At 44.7% G+C, this 17,741-nt stretch overlaps 1 protein-coding gene across 2 annotated transcripts in view; it reads right to left on the bottom strand.

Annotated features, from left to right (window-relative positions):
• cdc42se2 (CDC42 small effector 2) overlaps nucleotides 1–17,741 on the bottom strand; it is a 273,328-nt gene that overhangs the window by 239,643 nt on the left and 15,944 nt on the right. The window contains exon 1 of one of the 2 annotated variants that reach the window (XM_070858887.1): nucleotides 5,929–6,221. The exons of the other annotated variant lie outside the window; for it this stretch is intronic. The gene's annotated coding sequence lies outside the window, so the exon portion shown is untranslated. Of the gene's footprint in view, nucleotides 1–5,928; nucleotides 6,222–17,741 lie in introns of those variants that run through there. 2 annotated transcript variants of the gene reach the window in all.

Raw genomic sequence — 17,741 nt, 5'->3', positions numbered from 1 at the left:
AGGAATAATCGGGTTAAAATAATAAAAACCACAGATGTGATTTGCTTGATTTCTAGTAATTAATGTAAATCCCCAGACTCTCTTTTTTGGGTGGGCAGGGTGTGTCAGTTAACTGTAAACCCAATTTTCTTCTATTTCCTTTTACTAGAATTTTCTTGTCATGGCCCTACAAGAAATGCTGAAGTGTTCACCCTGTTACTAATTAACAACTGCCTGCAATTAAGATCACCTCATTTCTTTACAATTTCTATTCAGTTGTTTGTACAGTTCAGCCTGAACTGTTCTGAAAGTGAAAGTAACAGTTCATTTAAGGCTGTCAAGAGTTTTCTCTGTATCAGTATAGAACATGCAGATCTCACTAATATTTATGCAAGAAATGTTTCACAGATGACAGGGGATAATCTTTTGCCCTAATGTTATACTTCAGCTGTGAATGTGAATCAGTTTGGAAGTTACAGCTGTTAGGGATCGCAATGTACTGTCTGAAAGGTGAGAATTTATTCTCGGATGTTAGTTCTGACTAAAACACTCCAGCTCCTGATCTGAATTTAAATGCAGTACATTTCTATTTAGACTACACGACTGAACTTGGTGCCAAATACATCCAGTAATACACTGTCATTTGCCCAGATTCAATTAATCTGTTAAGTGATATGAAAGTAGCAGCACAAGTTAGAGCACCATGGTAATGCGGCTCCACTGAGTGGAGGAAATTGGGTCTGAGCCTGTGATTCTCCACTCCCTGAGTTACCCAACTTCAACCATGTTGCTGTGAGGAGTTGAGTGGATATTGGGCCTGTCCTGATTGGGCGGCTGACTGGCGGAGGGCATCAGCCGCCCGCCTATCCCGGGGGCGAAGAAGCCAGAGCCATTTTGAGGCACCAAATGGCTGTCCCGTTGCAGGCCACTGGTTTCGGTCCTGAGGCACTTCGGCCGGCTCCTACACCAAGCCGGCCGACTGGTAGGTCCTGGCAGGAGGGGGACACCAGGCCGACAGTGGCCTGCAGTATTTTTGTGGAGCCAGGAGGCACATTCCTGCTCCTTCTGATTTCATAAAAACATAACATTGAAAAAACTTCTGGAGTAGCCGACAGCAGTTTCTTTAAGGCATGCTCCACCCATATGTCTCTTAAAATTGCAACATGGTCCTAATTATGTCATAGGACACCTATTTGCATAATCAAAAGGCCTCCTGCCTCATATACGCAGGCGGTCTTCACCCAAGGGAAGGCCCTTTTCAAAATAGCAGCTCTCAGAATGTCACAATTAAACTGATGCCAATTTGAGGCCATACTAACGCCGATTTCGGCCAGTTAAAAGTCAGCCTGTGTATGTTTGGATCATCCTTGTGCAAATCCCACCAACAAGTTTCAAAGTATCATTGCAAGATGCCTACTGCCCTCTTTGCTAAACTTTTGATAGAGAACATTGGAAGAGTGGTGACAAGAAAATAACTCAAAAGAAAATGAAATCTAAATGATCACAATTACCTCCAGTCTAGAATATTCTTAGCTAAAATCTGATATTCAAAAATAAATGTCAGCAATAGCATGCAGCAATGGAATATTTGTTGGATTTAATGCTCCATTTTACAAGATGTTTCAATAAAACTTTGCACCCATTATATTGCATTTCTGGATCTGATATTTTATCAACGTCTTCAGAAATCTGATACTAAAGTGCCATTTCAGTAAGTACAAACAAGTAATTAGTCTTGGAGCAATTTAACGATATGCTATTTGTAACTTCTAGCCAGCATCTCCATGCCACTTTTACCCTCCGTAAAACACCGATATTTTACAATCAGATCATGGTGCATGCATCATCATCATCATCATAGGTAGTCCCTCGAAATCGAGGATGACTTGCTTAAAAGTGAGTTATCAGGTGACTGAACGAGTCCAATACATGAATTACAGTCTCTGTCACAGGTGGGGCAGACAGTGATTGAAGGAAAGGGTGGGTGGGGAGCCTGGTTTGCCGCTCGCTCCTTCCGCTGTCTGCGCTGTCTGCATGCTCTCGGCGACAAGACTCGAGGTGCTCAGCGCCCTCCCGGATGCTCTTCCTCCACTTTGTGTGGTCTTGCGCCAGGGATTACCAGGTGCCAGTGGGGACGTTACACTTTTTACACTTTATCAAGGAGGCTTTGAGGGTGTCCTTGAAACATTTCCTCTGCCCACCTGGGGCTTGCTTGTCATGTAGGAGTTCCGAGTAGAGCGCTTGCTTAGGGAGTCTCATGTCGGGCATGCGTACGATGTGGCCCGCCCAACGGAGCTTGTTGAGTGTGGTCAGTGCTTCGATGCTGGGGATGTTGGCCTGAGTGAGAACACTGACGTTGGTGTGTCTATCCTCCCAGTGGATTTGCATACCCTAAGCTTCAATGGTAAATTATTTCATTCTCAGCTGACATTTAGGCATTTGTTTTTGTACTCTCTACTCTAATTTAAAGCTCTAACTAAAAATATAACAGTGTCCCTGAATCAACAGCAGACAAGGTTTGGTAGAAGATATTGTATGTGAATACATAATTGTGAAGAGACAACAAACACAAATGTGCAGATATTTGCGAGAATGGCCAATAAAGTTGGTCCAATCTTGGCAGCTTCACTTACACAGAGTCACTATCTGTAACTAGTATTGGGTCAGCACTATGAGAATTACAATGCTACTTTTGTGCTGAATAAACAGATCCTTTGAAGTTAACACCACAAATACAATAGCTGGTCACTTGCAACAACAACTATTTGCATTTATATAGCATCTTTAACATAGTCAAACGTTTCCAGACATTTCACAAGAGCGTAATCAGCCAAAGTTTGACACCAAGTCAAAGGAGTCTATGACAGGCCAAATGCTTGGTCAATGAGTTAGATTTTAAAGGAGCGCATTAATAGAGGAGAGACGGACAGAGAGGCTTAGGGAGGCAATTCCAAAACTGAGGTAGGCGGCTGAAGACACAGCCACCAATGTGGAGCAAAGGAAGTGGGGGGGGGGCACAAAAGGCCAGAGTTGGAGGAACGCAGAGTTCTGAATGTTGTAGGGTTGGAGGAGGTTAAACAGATAGGAAGGGTAAAGCCATGGAGAGATTTGAACACAAGGATGAAAACTTTAAAATCGAAGTATTGGTGGCTTGGGAGCCAATATAGGTCAGCAAGCACAGGGGTGATTAGGTGAATGGAACTTGGTGCCAGTTAACATACGGGCAGCAGCATTTTGGATGAGTTTATGTTTCTGGAGGGTAAGATGGGTGACCGGCCAGAAGATCATTAGAATAGTCGAGTCTAGAGGTAACAAAAGCGTAGTTAAGAGTTTCAGCAGCAGATGGGCTGAGACAGGTGATATTATGAAGGTGGTCTTTATCAGAAGCTCAGGTCAGGGTCAAATAGGACACCGAAGTTGTGAACTTCAGCCTCAGACAGAGGTCAGGGAGCGCGATGGAATAATTAGCTAGGAAACGGTGCTTGTGGCGGGGAGCGCGGGATGGGGGCGGGTGAGGCAAAGACTTTGGCTTTGGCCTTCCTAGTGTTTAACTGAAGGAAATATTTGGCTGGATGCCTGACAAGCAATGTGACAACACAGAGACAGTGGAGGGGTCAAGAAAGATGGTGGTGAGGTAGAGCTGGAAGCCTACCCCAGCATAAATCAGTCTTTCAGAACAGAGTTTGCTTGCGAAATAATTAAAGTCGACATTTTTGTGTCCATGAATCCCTTTTAATTGCTCAAACTCCATAATAATTTTCAAACAATTCAATCTTACGGGGCAACAACTCATAAGTGAATTGTGGCCATAACTGAAGTACAACCCATTGCACTGCCTTCTGAGGCCGCCAATCAACATACCTCTGCATTTTAGCAAAGCTTGTCTTAACAATGCTGTGTGCTGTATGTTGTTGTATACCAGCTATGTAACTCTAGGTGAGGTTAACAACTATCTATATCTGATTGAATGAACTGTTTATGGACAATATCACAAATGGAGAATATTACGTACTCCCTAAATCTTCAGGAGGCCAAATTCCTCCAGAATTCCTTTCTTGGAATGCAGTCGGCAACATGTAGTTGAAGGGCATCCCTAAATCCATCAAACCCGACAAATGCTCCCTGGAAATATCTGGACTGAGAAACAAAAGAGCTTTTACACCAGGAAGATATATCTTCATGCCCGACTGACCGCAAAGTGTTGCCCATCTCCTTTGTATTCCCTAGTGATCGTCCTGCTAAGGTTGGGAAAATTTGCTGGCAGGATGGAAGAGTGATTGTTATCTCTCCCTGTAAGCACGCTGGCCCAGATCTGCAGCTAGCCCCATTCGACTGTTTACATTGGCTTTTTCACCACTGTATGTGATTGATCACTGTCTGGGCAGAGACTTTATTCATGCAATGCATGCATTTTTGATACATAATTTTGTTCTCATTCCATCCACTGTTATAGTTTCATTACTGTTATTGGACCTTTAGTGCCAATTTCAGTGGTATTCATGCAATTCTGTATTTTCGTACAAGATAAAAAAATCTTAAATAAAACATTTGAAAGCTCACTTCCCAAGTCAATCAGCGAGCGACATTTGGGAGCACATGAACAATAGAGTTTAAGAGCCATTTAGCCACATTCGTTTCCAAAGTCAAGCGTTAGAGAAACTGGACTTTAAAATGACTTGTGAGATAGGGAACAGAAGTTTGTATGAGCTGGGAACATGCATTGACCCACTTTAAACAATGAGATAGTAGAGATTTAAATGATCCCCAGTGTCTGTGTAAGCTGTTGCTTAACAGGTATAGGAGCAGATACGGCAAAGGAAACTAAAGCTGAGGGGGATGGGAGCGAGATATATGGTGGGGTTAATAAAGCAGGTGTAGTGATAATAGGAAGCAGTGGCCGGGAAATCGGAGCTTATCTCTGTCACCAGCAGTGCTCGGAGCTACTGTGGAATTAGGGAGTGGGTCACCTCTCAATGACTATACAATAACTCACTGGGGAGAAAGCAGTTCAGGACTCCTTCTAACACACTCACAGTCACCAGCAATTAAAACATCAAATACGCTTTATTTATATCAATCTGAGATTTACAACTAACCAAATGTTTTTTTTAAATCAGCCCTAGTGAAAACAGTCTTTGGCAGAACGTGTTTTTTTGTCTCGGTTAGATACAAGGTGATTTATCCAGCGTTTTCATTCAAATGAGACTGTTAAATGTGACTTGAAACCACTAACTTGAGGATATTTGCATTTGTTTTTTTTTGTAGTTAACTCACAGCCTCCTGCCTCAATACTGAGGGATGGAGTCCACAAGTGAGCTCCAGGTTCAGTCCTGGATCGAAATGCTGCAAATCTGTGGCACACCTCACACTCTCCAGTCTGTCCGTGCTCGCAAACCCGGGCTGATCCCAGGCCCACGGATCTCCAGAAGGATGGATGCCAGGCAGCCAAACATCCTCCTCGTTTATCTGCAACAGCAGCCCTTGGTGCATTCAATTCACCAGCTTCAAATACCATCCATAGCATCCAAACCAGAACTACTTCGTCCAGTTTGGGAAGCAGCATTTGTGAATGAATGCCACGACCTTCCTCAGTCCCTAAACTCACACACTAGACATCTGGTGAATAAGAAACATGTCAAGATGAAGGACACACACACTGTTCATGCCTACACTGGCAACATGCAAACGGAATGCATTACGCGGAATGCAAATTGCAATTCTCGGTAATGTTACCACAATGGACACCAGGAATCAGATCACCCATTCATTCAATAAAGAGCAGCGCATCTCAGTGCTGCCAGTGTCAGCCCGCCTTTCTACGGGAGCCGTGGGGGTTGGAAGTGAATGAATGCGCCGCAGACTCCAAATCACTCACCCAACTAATACAACAACAACAACAAAAAGCCCGCTGGAAATAAGAGGTCGGTAAATAAAGCGAAGCTCACACACCTCAGCCTGCGCCGTTTGCTCTTGGTTCTCCCTGGACCCACAGAGACGCTGCCGGAGCCGGTGCGCTGTGTGCCCTCTCGCCTCTGTCAGCCTCGCCACACAGCGCTGCTCCCAATAGCTCTCTGCCTCTCTCCCTCTCCCTCTCCGAGCCCGCTGAGCATTAAATCATTGCTCTACGGACGAAGATGGCGACTCTGGGCTGAGTGAAGAGAAGATCGAAAAAAAGCTCTGCTGCTTTGAAAGAAAACCGAAACGGCGAATAATGAGAAAGAAAGGAGGAGACTGTGAGTCCCTCCTCCCGGGGAGACAGACAGAGGTGGAGCAGCGCCTTTGCTGGTCTCACTTGGGACAGCACTACCACTGAGCAATGTTAAACCTTCCCTGCTCACTTTTACCAGCACCAAACGCAATTAACCGAGGGAAGAGAGACAGTATCTTGGGATGTGGGAGCAAGAAGTAAGATTCCTGAAGAGCCAATGTGAATGGTTGGCATACCAACACCAGGGTAGTCCTACCACCCTCCGAGATCTCTGTGTTCCCCCAATTATGGCCTCTTGCGCTTCCCCGATTTTCACCACTCCATCAGTAGCGGCCGTGCCTTCGGCTGCCTGCACCCTAAGCTCTGGAATTTCTCTCCACCGCTCCTCCTTTAACATCTACCTCTTTTGACCAAACATTTGGTCACCTTTCTTAATGTCTCTTTGTAAATAAAAACGGAAAATGGGAAATACTCAACAGGTCAGGCAGCATCTATGGAGAGAAAAACAGAGTTAAAGGTTCAGGTCGATTACCTTTCATCGAAATTAATATTTCTGTGTGTCTCGGTGTCAAATTTTGTCTGATAATTTGCTCCCGTGAAGCGCCTTGGGACGTTTTTACTACGTTGAAGGTGCTATGTAAATATAAGTTGTTGTTGTAACTGATGGGACTTATGTAAAAATGTGGCAAAGCTGCTGAATTTCAAACCAGAATGGCAAGAGGGCGGAAGAAAATTAATTATATCATGGACAATAAAATGACCCCAAGATGGGTCTTCTTCTTAGGCAATCCCTCGGAGTCGGGGATGACTTGCTTCCACGCTAACAAGAGGTCTAAGGTGGATGATGAGACCAATGCGGGATCTACAGACTCTGTCACAAGTGGGGCAGGTGGTGGTTGAAGGGATGGGTGGATGGGGTGCTTGGTTTATCGTACGCTCCTTCCACTGTTTGTACTTGGCTTCCGCATGCTCCTGACAAAGAGACTCAAAGTGTTCAGCGCCTTCCCGAATGCTTCTTTTCCACTTTCAGTGGTCATGGGCCAGGGATTCCCAAGAGTCACAAGGAATGCTCTATTTTTTCAAGGAGGCTTTGAGGATGTCCTTGAAACGTTTTCTCTGCCCTTTTGGGGCTTGCTTGTCGTGACGGAGCTCGAGTAGAGTGCCTGTTTCCGGAGTCTTGTATCAGGCATGCAGACTGCGTGGCCCGTGCATCGGAGCTGATTGAGCGTGGTCAATGCTTCGATGCTGGGGATGTTGGCCTGAGAGAGAACACTGATGTTGGTGAGAGCCTAGGATTACAGTCGCTGCAATTCCACATGAGTATGTGTGTGGTGGGGGGAGGAATGAATAACTTTTAAAAGACAAACTTTGGGTGTCCAGTTCACACGGTACAAATTTTCCTGTCAAAAACCAGACTCTCCCATCTGAAACTAGAAGGTCAACGACCCAATAATGAACCAATTACATATCTATGTTAACTAAAATTTGGAATTGGTTGCAGCATTACTTAACCTTATTGGTGAGTGAGCTAATTGTTAAATGAGTCACAGCTTTTCGTCCTGAATAAAATATTTGAAATCAGAGCCTTTCCAACATGGATGGCATAAATTTACACCTATATACAGAGCAAATGTGATTTCTTTCCTCTGATGGTCTCAGTTGGAACAACAAAACAACAGGATATTTTTAAACCTATTCATTTTTACCAGTTGCAATATAAAATGACATCACTTCAACTCAAACAGTTATGTGACAATATTACTCATTAGAGGTTATTATTTATGGATTGGAGGATAGAGAATGAAAATAAACTTAAGTCAAACTAGAGATTGTATCAGCACATTGGACTAGCATACATACTGTCCTTTCATGTTAATGTATTGTTCTTTCATCTTTGGGACTTTGATATATATTAATGACTTGGACTTGGGTGTACAGGGCACAATTTCAAAATTTGAAGATGACACAAAACTTGGAAGTATAGTGAACAGTGAGGAGAATAGTGATAGACTTCAAGAAGACATAGACAGGTTGGTGAAATGGGCGGACATGTGGCAGATGAAATTTATTGCCGAAAAGTGTGAAGTGATACATTTTGGTCGGAAGAATGAGGAGAGGCAATATAAACTAAAGGGTACATTTCTAAAGGGGGTGGAGGAACAGGGAAACATGGGGGTATATGTGCACAAATCATTGAAGGTGGCAAGGCGGTTAAAAAAGCATATGGGATCCTGGGCTTCATAAATAGAGGCATAGAGTACAAAAGCAAGGAAGTGATGATGAACCTTTATAAAACACTGGTTCGGCCTTAACTGGAGTATTGTGTCCAATTCTGGGCATATCACTTTAGGAAGGATATTATATTTCATATTAATCCTGGAAAACTGGAAAAACATTTCATTCCCTAACATTGACATCACTTATCTTAACAATCACAAAAAATTCAAAAAGGACAAACCAGAAATGCAGACACAGATTCACACGAGTATAATTCTCTGGCAAAAAGTATTTCTATAATGAGGAAAATTACTTTAAAAAAAGGACAAATATAGAAAGCGTCTCTAGCAGAACAACAACCTGTTATTAAAAGGAAGAAAATGCTATGTTGGGCAGTGAATAGAGAAAATAGAGAGGCTAAGATGAGACACCAAAGACACAGTTAAAGACGAATGCTTTGAGAAAGTGGAGGGGTGGGGTTGATGGGTGGCAAGGTGGAAGGAACTGAGGAAAGAGTTCTAGAAGGCAGGAGCATGAAAATGATGGAGTAGAGGGAGCAAGAGATGAGGTGGAGTTTGAAATTCAAAGAGCAAAGGGCGCATGTGGGGACATAAAGCAGGAGAAGATCACTATGTTATGATGCGGTGATCACATGGAGAGATTTAAAAAAACTAAAATTTGGGCTGCGGAAGGGGAAAGATAGGGACAAGGTTGTAAAGGTGGAAGAAAGCAATATTGATAATAGAGCGGAATTGGGGAAGGAACCAAAGCTCCGGTTTGAGCAGGATACCATGCAGAACATGCTCAAAATGAATTGACAAGCGATTTTACATAGCGCCCAATCTTCTTCCCCATTGAAGTCAAGCAAAGCAAGTGTTGGAAATGGAAATATTGTCTGTGCAGCAGGGCTACTCATCTGATATTACTGATCCCAAAATGACAAATCAGAATATATTCTAAATGGCGAGAGACTAAGAACTGTGGAGAAGCAAAGTGATTTGGGTGTCCTTGTACACAAATTACTAAAAGCCTCCTTACACTCTTCCCCCTACTTCACACTCATCCTCACCTCAGATACAAAGTGAAAGGAGCTGATGGACTATTTTGTGTTCAAAATCAAGGCCACCTGCACAGCTCCGCTGACTGTGCCAACACCTCTCCGACTCCTCAAAATCCCCACCGTCCCCATTTTCCCTTTACCTAACCAAACCTCAGGCTTTTTGTTTGCTGCCATTTCTCTCCAAGGAAGCAATTTGTGGTGGAAGAAAGAATTTTGGAGTTGTTTCAGATCACAAGAATCATTTGATAGTTAGGAAGTGGTTTGGCCATGGCGAGAAGTCACAGTATAGCTTGAACTGGTCCAGTCAGAGCTGACTGCACACAGCCAGGCCAGATAATCACCAATGTGTTCAAGCTTATGGTTTGCAGATTTGAGGCTGCTGAGGTGCCTGTTATATCAGGGTTGTGGTGCCATATGGGATCTGAGGAGGTAAGGGCAATGAAATTGGAGGTAAGACAGAAAATGAAGAATTTGGTACCTAAAGATTCTAATTGAGTAGAAATGTATTCATTTATCAGTACCTGTAATATAACTTTAGAACCTACTTCCTACACACAATTACTTTAGTGAAGGCATTTCTGAGATTTTCAACTAACTATTTATCCCAGCCAAATTTACTGACCACACACTGTCTTCCTGTACTAAAGCTTTTATTGAAACTTGTAAATTGTATTCCCAAAGGTCTGGGGTAAAGTTGCTCAAACAGAATTGTTAGGTGAATATGACTTGTCGCTGCTTTCAGGGGATTTTTCTTTCTGTTTTTCTAATAGTTTCCACGGTCTTACGTGATGAGTTTCAATGTTCAAAATTGAAATCATCACGTTGAATAATAATATCATTTTACACTGCCTAGACAGTGGTGTCAGTGGCATTCTGAATGTAATTATATGGTCTTATAATTTGAACAAGTAAACTGTTGTCCTTGACCATCTGTATACATACTTGATGTAAGCATGAATTTAGTAAGCATGGGCAATGGACTTTATTAATAGAGTCCGAGACCAGAACTCGTCAAATCTTAATCCACAATTTAAATTTTGAATAGGCTGTACAATAATAGAAAGAATAGTCATTATGCTATTGGGAATCCAGGCACTGATCGGGTACGGTAGCATCGTGGTTATGTTACTGGTCTAGTAATCCAGAGGCCTGGACTAATGATCTGAAGACATGAATTCCAATCCCACCACGGCAACTGGGGAATTTAAATTCAGTTAATTAAATCTGGAATAAAAAGCTGCAATAATGGTGACCATGAAACTACTGGATTGTTGTAAAAACCCATCTGGTTCACTAATGTCCTTTAGGGAAGGAAACCTGCTGCCCTTACCTGGTCTGGCCTATATGTGACTCCAGACCTACAGCAATGTGGTTGACACTTAACTGCCCTCTGAAATGGCCGAGCAAGCCACTCAGTTGTACCAAACCGCTATGAAGAAGTATATCACTGCGGAAGTACTATCACATTAATTGCAGCAGTTCAAGAAGGCAATTAGGGATGCCCACATCTCGAGAATGAATAAAAAGAAACTGAGCAACACTAGAACAGGGAAGTGGAGAAGCACAACACTTTTCTTAGGCTGGACATCAACATCAGAAATCAAGCAACTTGTACAATGCAAGTTGTTGTTTGTAAACACCATGGAATGTACAATTGCATAACTATAGGCAGGTTTTCTCTCATACTAGTATTATGACACACTGCTCAAGCTATTAAAAGTCATGTGTCTACTACCTTCAGCGTTATAAGTACCAGTCATTGTGATAAAATGGGCATAAATGCTATCAGTAATTGCCTATCTACAATTGATTAATTATTAGTATTTGACCTTGCAAGAAATTAATTAACCTGGTAGTAATATTTCTCCTTAATAAATTTAAAATTAATATAAAAATGAACATTAAATCAAGCAATTTATAAAACAACAATGTCACTGAGATAACCTTGAGGATGCAGGACAAGATTCTGAATTACCCTAAACTAATCAAAATCCTTTCTATTGATTATATTCTGGTGAGTCCATATGTAAACAGTTTCTCTAAGGTGCTTTTCCAAGTTTACGTGCAGAGCTAATTAGCCTGGCTTTTTACCATTTTAGCTGATGCCATTTCTGCATCACATGCTTAGCCAAAGCTAATTTATACCTTTCATGTCTACATATATTGTACTTGTTCTTAGGCTGAAATTGCAATGTTCAACTCTTCTGCACAGTGAATATCCAAGGAAGAGGAAGAACATATAGGGCAGTGTGACTGAGAAATTCAATACACGGCCGCATGTTTTGCACCAGAAAATCAGACAGGCATAAGTTGAAATCGGGGGGGAGGGGGGCACCTCGACTGCCCCTTTGACACAATCAAAATGCATTATATTGTTTTAAACTCCAGCTTGTTCTTACCCATGATCTCAAAACTGTGCAACTCCTTAGCACCCATGGTAATTTCTCCTAGATCTATATTTTCTATTTCATTATCAGCTGCAAATTTTGATACCTCTCCCTCAAGCCCTATATCAATGATGTGGATATAGGGCTAGAGGGAGCGGTATCAAAATTTACAAATGATAATGAAATAGAAAATATAGTTATTTTTTTAGAAGACCAAAGAAAGATAGAAATGTGGAAGGAGTTGAAAGTTGGAATGATTTGATTATTTCTGATGAGTCAGATAGTTTTGTTACAAGTAGAGTCCTAGCAGCCAATCCTACATCAGATGTACAAAAAACAAGTCCAAGAGAAAGTTAGAATTTAAGTCTCAGTCTGAGTCAGGCAGACAAACAGCCTGAAGTTGCAGAGAGTTCAAATGTAAATCAAGGGTTGCCCCTGGAGAAAAACCGTCCTCTGGAGAAAAACCGTACTCTGGCCTAGCCTAGAATAAATCAAAGTTTGACACCAAGCTTGAAAAGTTCTCTTCAAGAGCGAAGGTATCCTCTTCAAAACAGAAAACCAGTGGTTAAGTTTGATTTGTAAATATGGCAAAATAAGTCCATATATTTTGTTGTGTATAATCATGCAAGTTATGTATGATGATTATTTTGTTATTATTACTTCTTCATTAAGGAGGGAGAAGTGTAATATAATGGACTATTGCTCCACCTAGTGGACTATTGTGGTAATGCAACTGCTGCTGTAAATACAGTAAAAGTCACCAACGTTAATGTCCTCGACCATGCCAACATCCCCAGCATCAAAGCACTGACCACACTCGACTAGCTTCGTTGGGCAGGCCACATTGTTCGCATTCCTGACACAAGACTCCAAAGCAAGCGCTCTACTCAGAACTCCTTCACGGCAAACGAGCCCCAGGTGGGCAGAGGAAATGTTTCAAGGACACCTTCAAAGCCTCCTTGATAAAATGTAACATCCCCACCGACACCTGGGAAGCCCTGGCCAAAGACCGCCCTAAGTGGAGGAAGTGCATTTGGGAGGGCGCTGAGCACCTTGAGTCTTATTGCCGAGAGCAAGCAGAAACCAAGCGTAGGCAGCGGAAGGAGCATGTGGCAAACCAGTCTCATCCACCCTTTCCTTCAACGACTGTCTGTCCCACCTGTGACAGAGACTGTAATTCCCGTATTGGACTGTTCGGTCACCTAAGAACTCACTTTTGGAGTGGAAGCAAGTCTTCCTCGATTTCAAGGGACTGCCTATGATGATGATGAAAAGTCACCTGATGTACTGGAGCCATCTTCTAGAGTCTGTGTGTTTATGATGTCATAAAGAAGTTAGCACAAGGTTCACAGGCCATTAAAGGCAGCACCTCAGGGTGATAAGGCCATGGAACAAGCTAAAATAATTTTAGGTTTTATCACAAATGGCATAGGGGCCTAAATTGCCCAATTCTGTAAGAGCCGAGGCTGTCTGAAAGAGGCAGCCACAGGTCAGTGCGGACTCATCGCCCTGTCGGCGCGGAGTGTCCAACACTCACAACATTGACCTTGGTGTTTTTTCCAGAGGTGTATATCATTGCCCCATTCCCCCGACTTCCGTCCCGCTCCTGCTAATACATTGGTAACAATGTCATCAAACCGTGCACCGACTCGGCTCGGCCCCAGAAGCCAAATTGCCCTTAAATCAGCTTCCAGCCGCTTGTCGGGGCCAACGACAGGTTTTTGGGATGGGCACAGTGTGGGCCAAAGACCACCAGCGGGATTTAAAGGCGCGCTGTGACTCCCACCAATGTTGTCGGCCAAAGTTATTTTGACGGTATCAAGTATTGTTAGTTGGATCACTGAGAACAGATTTGTAAATTAGTGGGCCTGCCTTTTCATAGTCAGCAAGAGCGAATGCTGCCTGAGGAGGCTCAGTGCTGGCAGTGGAACACCTCCTCCACATTGTGCGTGGCAGGGAGGCATGCAGGAGAAGGCGGCGCCCGCTACAACGGATGGGGAGGCAGTGTCCAAGGGACCCAGCTGACATGGGACAGCAAGATGTAGAAGGCTATGGAGATGGCATCAGACCACAAAATAGAGAGGTGCACAAGGAAGGACCACAAGAAGGGCATGCGCCAGGAGGAGGATCAGGGACGCAGACCCCTCGTACCACAGAGTGAGGCAGATGGGGAGGAGGCAGGATCAACAGGAGTCACATGTTTGCAAGCACCAGGGTGCAGAGGGTGAGGACCAACATGAGCAGGAGAGCGAAGGCAATGAGGCAGCTGTCAGAGGAAGATGTCGACACAGATGTGGTGGCAGAAGGTCCGATCATCCAAGGGTCTACAGACAACAGTTCTCCTACATGGACCTCACTGATGACCAGTGTCTGCGGAGACTCCAATTCCGCAAAGACATGGTAACAGAGCTGTGCAATCTCCTGCAGCCAGACCTACAGCCTCAAACAAGGTTAAGGACACCTCTCTCAGTGGCATCAAAGGTCACCATCACCCTGAATTTCTATGCCACTGAAGCTGCAACAACAGACATCGCTAACATCTCACAATTTAGCATGCATTTCTCCATCCGTCAAAAGACAGATGCACTTTATAAGAGGAGGAAGGACTACATATCCTTTCCAATGACCAGGGAGAAACATAGAAACATAGAAAATAGGTGCAGGAGTAGACCATTCGGCCCGTCGAGCCTGCACCACCATTCAATAAGATCATGGCTGATTATTCCCTCAGTACCCCTTTCCTGCTTTCTCTCCATACACCTTGATCCCCTTAGCCATAAGGGCCATATCTAAATCCCTCTCGAATATATCCAATGAACTGGCAGTAACAACTCTCTGCGGTAGGGAATTCCATAGGTTAACAACTCTCTGAGTGAAGAAGTTTCTCTTCATCTCAGTCCTAAGCCATTGTCTCTGTTGAATTCCCCCTTTGGGTTCGACTACATGCTCGGGCATGTCCGATTGCCCCGGCCTGCCTGGAGAACTGTGTCCCGCATTAACAATGTTGACTCTCTGTCCATTTGCTGCATTTAAGCCAAGATTTTTGTCAAACATCATTCTGGTCTCATCCTTCCCTGAGATAAATGTCTGGGCCATCAAAGCCGCCATTTCCAGGGTCAAGTCTTTGGTCTCAATCAGTTTCCTGAAAACCCCAGCGTGCCCGATGCCCTCAATAAAAAAGTCTCACAGCATCTCCGCTCTGCATGCATCTGGGAACTTACAAAGGCTTGCCAGTCCCCGGAGGTCTGCCACGAAGTCTGGAATGCTTTTCCCTTCTCGCCGCCAGTGCGTGTAAAACCGGTGTCTCGCCATGTGCATGCTGCTCGCTGGTTTAAAGTGTTCCCCGATCAATTAAGGACAGTTACAGAGACAGTCAGAGAAGATCGACTGGTAATGGACCTTTTGTTTCCAACAACGGCTCATGTTGGAGGTATGGAGGCAAACACCCAGCCAGAGCTTGCAGGTATCAGCAGTACACCTACAGAAACTGCAATGTCAGCGGTCACTTGGCGCATATGTGCAGGAAACCCGCAGCCAGGTTGATGTACGAGGAGGTCGGGCCCGATGTAAGCCCTACGAGGCCAAATGGACACTGGGGAAAATCGCTGGAAGCTGAAGTTCAGCGAGTTCATGTGGAGCACATATACAGTTTATACACCAGGACGCCACCGATAATGATGAAGGTGCTCCTCAATGACATCCCAGTATCAATGGAGCTAGACACGGGGGCCAGCCAGTCCCTGATGAGTATCAAACAGTTCGACAAGTTGTGGGCGTCCAAGGCCAGGAGGCCAAAATTATTGCCGATTGACGCACAGCTACGGACATACATGAAGGAGATCATTCCGGTGCTCGGCAGCGCCACGGTAGTCGTGACCCACAAAGATTCGGAGAACAGATTGCCATTCTGGATTGTCCCGGGGGATGGTCCCGCACTGCTGGGGAGGAGTTGGCTTGCTGTCATGAACTGGAAATGGGGCGATGTCAATGCAATTTCTTCTATGGAGCAAGTATCATACTCACAGGTCCTGGACAAATTTGACTCATTATTTCAACCCGGCATTGGCACTTTCATGGGGACCAAGATAGTGATTCACATAAACCCGGACGCCAGACCAGTACATCACAAGGCCAGAGCGGTGCTGTACGTGATGCGGGAAACGATAGAAGGCAAATTGGACCGCCTGTTGAGGGAAGGCATCATCTCGCCAGTCGAATTCAGTGACTGGGCGAGCCCAATTGTGCCGGTGCTCAAGGCGGATGGGTCAGTCAGGATATGTGGTGATTACAAGGCCACCATCAATCGTGTGTCACTCCAAGACCAGTATCCACTACCGAGAGCAGAGGACCTCTTTGTGACGCTATCCGGTGGCAAACTTTTTTCAAAATTGGACCTGACCTCAGCTTACATGACCCAGGAGCTGGCGTGTGAGTCGAAGAAGCTGACCACCATCACGACACACAAGGGGTTGTTTGAGTACAACAGATGTCCGTTCGGGATTCGTTTGGCTGCCACGATCTTTCAACGAAATATGGAAAGCCTCCTCAAGTCGATTCCAAGGACAGTGGTTTTTCAAGACGACATCCTCTTCATGGGTTGCGATACTGAAGAACACCTCCACAACCTGGAGGAGATGCTACACAGACTGGACCGGGTAGGGCTGCGACTGAAAAAGGCGAAGTGCGTCTTCCTAGCTCCAGAGGTAGAATTCCTGGGGATGAGGGTAGCAGCAGACGGGATCAGACCTGCTACGTCCAAAATGGAAGCGATCCAGAGAGAACCCAGACCCCGTAACACGACGGAGCTGCGTTCGTTCCTGGGGCTCCTGAATTTTTTGGTAACTTTCTTCCCAAATTGAGCATGCTGCTAGAGCCGCTACACGTGCTCCTATGCAAAGGTCGCGATTGGGTCTGGGGAGACAGCCAGGAAAGGGCTTTCGATAGAGCACACAATTTGTTATGCTCCAACAAACTGTTAACGCTATATGACCCATGTCAGAAATTTGTTTTAACGTGCGATTGCGTCGTCCTATAGGGTCGGGTGTGTGTTGCAGCATGTTAATGTCAAGGGTCAGTTACAGCCGGTTTCTTTGGCCTACAGAAGTCTGTTCCAGGCAGAAAGGGGCTATGGGATGATAGAAAAGGAAGCACTTGCATGTGTATATGCAGTAAAAAAAATGCACCAGTACCTGTTTGGCAGGAAGTTTGAGCTGGAGACAGATCACAAACCCCTAACGTCCCTTTTGGCCGACAACAAGGCCATAAATGCAAATGCATCGGCCCGCATACAGAGGTGGGCACTCACGTTAGCCGCCTATGACTATATAATTCGGCACAGACCGGGTACTGAAAACTGCGCCGATGCACTTAGCAGGCTCCCACTAGCCACCATCGAGGGGGCAACCGAGCATGCTGCTGAGATGATCATGGCTGTTGAAGCTTTCGAAAGCGAAGGCTCACCTGTGACAAGCTCGTCAGATCAAAGTCTGGACAAATAGAGACCCGCTACTGTCTTTAGTCAAGAAATGTGTCCTGAATGGGGACTGGACAGCCACGTACGGGGGCATGCCCTGAGGAATTTAAACCATTTCACAGGCGCAAAGATGAACTCTTGATTCAGGCCGATTGCCTTCTATGTAGAAACCGCGTAGTCATGCCCCAGATGGGCAGAGAGTTGTTCATCCGAGAACTCCACAATGAGCACCCGGGCATTGTCATGATGAAGGCAATTGCCAGGTCACACGTTTGGTGGCCAGGGATAGATGCAGACCTGGAACTTTGTGTTCGCAGGTGCAACAGTGTGCCCAGCTCGGCAATGCGCCCAGGGAAGCCCCCCTTATCCCCTGGTTCTGGCCCGCCAAGTCATAGTCATGCATCCATGTGGACTACG

Source organism: Pristiophorus japonicus, chromosome 1 (genome assembly GCF_044704955.1).
Source record: "Pristiophorus japonicus isolate sPriJap1 chromosome 1, sPriJap1.hap1, whole genome shotgun sequence".
NCBI classification, from domain to species: Eukaryota; Metazoa; Chordata; class Chondrichthyes; family Pristiophoridae; genus Pristiophorus; species Pristiophorus japonicus.
This window is presented reverse-complemented; position numbering and strand designations above follow the sequence as displayed.